Source organism: Tamandua tetradactyla, chromosome 17, assembly GCF_023851605.1.
Source record: "Tamandua tetradactyla isolate mTamTet1 chromosome 17, mTamTet1.pri, whole genome shotgun sequence".
Taxonomy (NCBI): domain Eukaryota; kingdom Metazoa; phylum Chordata; class Mammalia; order Pilosa; family Myrmecophagidae; genus Tamandua; species Tamandua tetradactyla.
Genome location: NC_135343.1, coordinates 49,187,524 through 49,193,980, shown reverse-complemented (window position 1 = coordinate 49,193,980; position 6,457 = coordinate 49,187,524). Strand labels below are relative to the sequence as shown.

General features: G+C 39.2%; 1 long non-coding RNA gene across 1 annotated transcript; it reads right to left on the bottom strand.

Moving 5' to 3' along the window:
• Nucleotides 1-1,530: 1,530 nt before the first annotated feature.
• On the bottom strand, nucleotides 1,531-5,322 carry LOC143660551 (uncharacterized). Its single transcript, XR_013164121.1, has 3 exons — nucleotides 5,285-5,322; nucleotides 4,045-4,083; nucleotides 1,531-1,591 (listed from the first exon to the last, which is right to left on the bottom strand). It is a non-coding gene; the product is annotated as an uncharacterized LOC143660551 (long non-coding RNA).
• Between the last annotated feature and the right edge of the window lie 1,135 nt (nucleotides 5,323-6,457).

Below are 6,457 nucleotides of genomic sequence, written 5' to 3'. Positions count from 1 at the left end.
TATATAGCCCCTCAGCAGCAATGAGCATAGCTAACACTCAGATTTGGGTTGTCGATACTATTCCCCACTAAAAGGAACCAGGAATTCCTAGAGAAAGAATCTCCAGTTGTTCACAACAATAATAAACTCATCCACAGATTGAATTTCTTTCTCCCCCTGTTTCCCTCTTGCTAGTTCCTTGGGATCACTTTCCAACATAAATTACCAGTAAGTAAAACTCTGTCTCTGGGTTTTTGGGGGGAACTAGACTAAGACAACCACATTTTGCAACTGCCAAAGTAATAACTGACCAGGCGTAGATCATAAAGATTTGGGTGAAAGGTTATTGGGGGACAGGCTATCTAACAAAGTATTAGCCACCAATTACTCTTTAATTACAAACAATGTACTTTTGCAATAGAGAGCTTTGGAGGAGTCAACCCTAACAAAGGGATTAACCAATGGGAAGGATGCAGAATCTCCTGTGTATTATTCTGGGTAATAAAATATTTAATTTGAATATAATTATGAGGAAATAATCAGACACTGCAAGACATTCTATGAGACTACGAGGCCTGAACTTTTCACAAATATCAAGTTCATGAAAGATTTAAAAATAGAAAAGGCAGGGCAACTGTTTTAGATTACAAGAGAATCAGGTGACATGACAACCAAATGTAGCACATGATCCTTTATTGGATTCTGGATCAGGAAAAATAAACTCTTAAAAAAACATTTTAAGGATGATTGGAAAATTTTAATTGAATGGATGCCATATATTAGATAATAGATATTATTATATGCATATTAAATATCTTGGATGTAACTGCAATATTTTAGTTACACTGGAGAATGTCCTGGACTTGGAAACAGTGGTTCTCAAATTTTAGAAGACATCACAATCACCTGGAGACTTTGTTAACCCACTCAGGAACCATCCCCCACTTAAACACATAGTCTGTTTTGGTAGGTCTTGGGTTGGGTCTGAAAATTTGCATGAGCTGGATCAGATATACTCCCTTTGAAGGAGAGAAGTGAGCACGTGGAGAGGAGCCAGCAACAAAGATCGGCAGGCTAAACCAAGAGTCATCTACAAGGAGTACTGTTGGCAGGATGGTTATTTTTCCCTCCATGCTCCTTTTTCATGTATCTAAATACTTTTAACTATGATAAATTACTTTGATAATGAAAGAAATTGGAGAAATATTTCTTAAAGTATAGTGTTATAGAGCCACACCTGAAGCAGGAGAACACAACTACCCCTCTTCCAAGTCAAGGATTGGTGCCCAGAATGAGTAGACCTAGGAGCAGAGCCTTTTCAGGATTGCTGATGAGGGGGCACCGATGCTCCGTGTCTCCCCAGTTCCCAACATGGTGCCCTGTATGCCGGAACCACTCAGCTGAATGATTTCACAAAAAGACGCTATAGATGGCGACGCTGGCAGAACTTGAGAGATTGCAAAGCATAAAGAGAATTAGCCATCCTGGATACTCTCTGCTACATCCAGGACCATAGAAATTGCTCTCAGACAGAAGAAGGCTGAAGAGATGGCTCCACGTGTCCAAGAAAGTAAACCACTTCTCTGAGCTGCAAGGTGCCTAAAACCCAAACCTGCAGAAAGGAGGAAGACATGATGCCCTCATGAATAAAGCCAAATTTGTACAGTGTTTTCTCAGCATGATAGTTCTATCATTTTCCAGAAGAATCTAGTTTTCACAAGTTAAGCAAATCACTTTAGCCAGCATGGATTTTATAGGCCAGGTCTCTAGAATGCATCCCTGGGTTTCCAACTTTAGAGAATTCTCCTTTTCAATTTTTTCCCTCAATATTAAAGAAAAATATATTCAACATAAAAGATTTGGAAAATGCTGAAAAGTGGAGCAAAAAAATCTCAATTTTATATATATGCTACCATTGTTAGCATTTTTGGTGGGTGTTTCAGTTTGGTAAAGCTGCTGGAATACAATATACCAGAAATTGGTTGGCTTTGTCAATGGAAATTTATTAGGTTACAAATTTATAGTCAGTAGCTTATTAAAGGACCCAAAGAAATGGCTTAGTAAAGCAAGTGCAAGAAATCCATAAACCAATCTCGCTTAGGAAAAGAGATGCAAAAATTTTAAATAAAATATCAACAAGTTGAGTCCAACAATGTATCAAAGGAATGATATAGCTGCTGACTAAGCAGAATTTATGCCAGGAATGCAAGGAAGGGTCAGTGTTTGGGTCAGTGTAAGGAATTCTATCCACCTAATCCGTTATGTCAATACATTAGTGAAGCGATTACACAATAGTATCAACAGAGCCTTAAGAGGGCATTTGAAAATATGAGACATTATGAAACATACCTATTAAAACTCAAAAATAAAACAAATAGAAGGCAACTATTTAGCTATGATAAAGAGTGTTTAACAAATTTAACAAATATCCTAAATGGTAGAAAACTTAAACCATTTTAATTAAATTCGAACTCATACAGAAATACCTGCTAGCACTATTTTTGTTGAGCATTGTCTTGGCCAATCCATAAAAGTCAGTGAGACCAGAAATTGTTAATGAGATTACTGAAAACTAAGGAAAGTCAAGTAAACAGCATTGGAATGAATAAGAAATTTAGCAGCCTGTCTAGGATACACACACACACACACACATATACATACACACGCACATATACAAACACAAAAGTCAATAGCTTTTCTTTGATCTATTATAAAAATGGGAAAAACATATTGCATTTACATTAGAAACAAAAGCTACTGTACACTTTGAAAAAGACTGGTCCTATTTTAAACAAAACTATGAATTTCTTTTGAAGCACATTAAGCAGAACCTGAAGAAATAGAATAACATGCCATGTTCTTGGATGAAAAGATTTAAGATCAATATTTGACAAATTTAACAAATAAATTCCAGGAAATTCTGATTAGAATATTAATGGATTTTGTTTTGTTCGTGAGTTTTTAAAATTAAACTAAAAATATTAAAGCTTAAATATGATGCCAAAAAAAATGGAGAAGAAAAGCATGAAATGAGCATTCAGGAAAACTTCTAATCATATATCGAATATATTATTCTTGTATTAGTCAAGATAGGTATATCATGGTGAGTAACAAATTCGTCCCAAGTCCTAGTGCCTACACATGACAAAATTTCACTTTCTTCTCTTGCTAGATGTCCGTAATAGGTTGTCAATTTTGTTACACAGTCACTTGGAAATCAAGCTGATGGAGACTAGTCATCTCTTAGTTGCATCATTTAGGACACAGGGACTTGCTAAGGGGAGAGAATATATGAAGAAGTCAGTCTCTCTCTCTGTCTCACACACACACACTCACACACGAACACACACATTCACATGCTTCACTCTGGAAGTGATAAACATAATTTCCAATCACAGCTTATTGGTTAGAGTGCATCACATGACTGCGCCTAATTGCAAGGGACTAGGAGAAGTAATGGATTACCTGGACAATTTAGTAAATACGTATGTGTCTGTGCATGTATCTGTGATGTTGATATGGGAATGGAAAATACATAAATACATAAATTGAAGAGAAAATAATAGAGTTAGAAAAATATTTTGAAATATTCATAACAAGCAGATGTTTATACCTATAACATAATATAAAAAGGGCACTTAGGAAAAATGATAAGAAAGCAATCCAACAGAAAAAGGGGCAAGGGATATGAATAGAAAGCTCATAGAGAGAAAATCCAAATAGCAAAAAAAAAAAAATCTTAAAAGAAGTTCAAATTCTCTATCAGTCAGGAAAATGAGCATCATGTAATAACAATGATATAATATTTGCAGTCATCAGACTAATAAAAACTAAAAAGAGCTTTAGTACTTTTTGCTGGAGTAGATGTGGGGAAAAGTGTTCTCTAATTGTTAGTGAAATACAACATGTTACACCCCTTTGGAAGGCAATCTGGCAACATTTAAACATAAATATAAATATATATCACATGTACGTATATGAAAATAAATATAACTGTTTACTTAGCAATTCCACTTGGAATGTGTCTCATAGAAACAAAACATCAGGCTGTGGGGACATACGTACCTGAATTTTTTTTGTAGCATTGTCTTTTGGTGGCAATAACTGGAAACAAAGTGAATGTTCATGAAAAGGAAATGAGTACATGAATTACTATGTATCCATACCATAGGCATAATATGTAGTCATTGAAAGAGAAAGAGTTCAATCTATTTAACTTGTTGACTCTGCAGCATTCGGACAAAATGGTTTTGAGTGAGAAAACAAAATGCAGACAAGAGTGAAAATCCTATCTTTGTATGCGCGTTCATGTACAAGTATTGCATGCTCCAGAGTATTTCTGTCTTTTAGTAATAAAGAGCCTGGACAAACAAGGAAGGATTTATTCCAGGTTGTCAACATGATTTACTTAGAGACTGGAGGACCTGGGTTGTGTGTCAGAGAGGGAATTCAGTGTGGAAAAGGAAGCCAAGGAAAAGTGGATATGGAAAAAATGCCAGCACTGGGAGGAAAAGAGCAGAGATAGGCCCTTATCTATACTTTCTGCCCAGTAGTGGCTTCTAGAAAGTCACACTTTATAGAACAGGTCCTATAGAGAAAGTCCCTGGTAGCAAGTGTGTGAACCAAGGGCATTCTTCTACTTTACAGCTGAGGCTTTTTCTTTCTTTTTAAAATTTGAACCCATCATAAGTCGGCTTGGTCTCTGTGGGAAAACCCAATCCTAGAAAACTATCATTCCATGTAACTCAAGTGGGGGGGGGGCATGCAAATACATGCACACATGCTTGTGAACATGGGTGAGTAAAGCCTTTTATAAACCATTTGTGAACCGCAGATAGGAACTGAGTGGATGGGTCCTGAGGGTTTCAGAGTGATCAGGACTGTAAGAATATTGATGAGTAAAAGGAACTTGCTATGACCAGCTCTGGAGTGCTAAAGTGACAAGGTGCTACCAGCCACAGGAGGATATGGGAGCAGGAGGAGCCCTGGCAGAGAGAATGCAGCTCACAGCATGGGGATGAGTAAAACTCTCACATGAATTTGGGGCTCTGGTTGAGAAACACTTAGAAGCTCTTGTTTTCAGGCCAGAATAAATTTTGCCCACCCCAAAGGATCAGTCACTTCTGCAGGACGTGGAGCTGGCTGCCTGTCAGGGACGTCCTCACGGGTGGCCAAGGGCACAACTCTAGGACCCAGTTCTCCAGGCAGCCAAGCTGTGCTGGCGTGAATGTTCCAGAACACAGTCAAGCACTACATGAAGTGGCACTCCCAGGACTTCCGCGCTGGTCCCTGCTGTCGTACTCACTCCACAAATGTTTACTGGGTGCCTGCCATGAACCAGGCCTCATGTTGAGTGGTGAAAAAGCTAACGAGGTCCCTTCCACCAGGAGCTCACCTTCTAGGGCAGAAGAGAGTTAACAAATAAATGAATGAAATAATTTAGATAATGGCATGACTATGGAAAACAAAGCAGCAGGATATGCCATGGGAGAAAGAAAGAGAAAGAAAAAAAAAAACAGGGGAGAGTAGGAGATATTTTAGATGGTGGGCAAGGCAGGCCCCTTGCACGTGCTGAGCTGAGCAAGAGTCAGCCAGGCACAGATCAGAGGCTTCAGAGTTGCAGGCAATGGCCCTGAGGCAGGAGGTCAGGGTAGTTGGGTCTCATTAAACTAAGTGGGGAGTGGCAAATGAGAAGACTCAGGTGAGTGGGGCCAGTCAAGTAGCACCGTGCAGGGCAAAGCAAGGAGTCCCAGTGTGTTTCTGTGAGAGCCAAGCAGCCTTTGTGGGGCTTTAAGGAGAGCGACAGGATTTAACTTAGAAAAACTTCTATTTGGAAAATCCTCCTCCCCTTCATTCTCAGTCTCCTCCCATCTCTAATACATTTTTCAGGCTGTTCACCGGATACGCTTTTCTAATCGCTTCCCTAATTCTTCTCATTGTCCATTTTATATGCCCCCCCCCCACCTTTCTTCTCCACCATTCAGCGCCCTGAACCTCCCCTTATCATAATACTGTCCACTTTACATCCCTAATTGCCTCTTTCTCCGTCACTAGACTGTAAGTCCTTGTCCCTCCTGCATTCACAGTGCTCTATTAATGCAGGGTAAGTGAGAAAAAAAAATTATATTTTCGGCTTTATTAGCTTTATCTTCCATGCCACCCCTACCCCCAAAGAACTGAGTAAAGTTCCTCTTAAAAATGTCAGCTTGTCTCCACTAGACACGAAGAAAGAGGGAAAGATAGCTTTATACAGCTTGGGAGGAAAACTTAAAGGTGGAAAAGTAATTCATTTCTTCCCTCCCTCCCTTCTCTCTCTCTCTCTCTCTCTCTCTCTCTCTCTCTCTCTCTCTCTCTCTCTCTCTCCCCCTCCCCCCCCCTCCCGGTTAAGGCACCCCTAGAATGTGCTTTTTAGGGTTTAAGGGTGCCTGGGAGGACAGAGGCAGAACAAGGTCCTGTCTCTATAAACGCTGAAATCCCA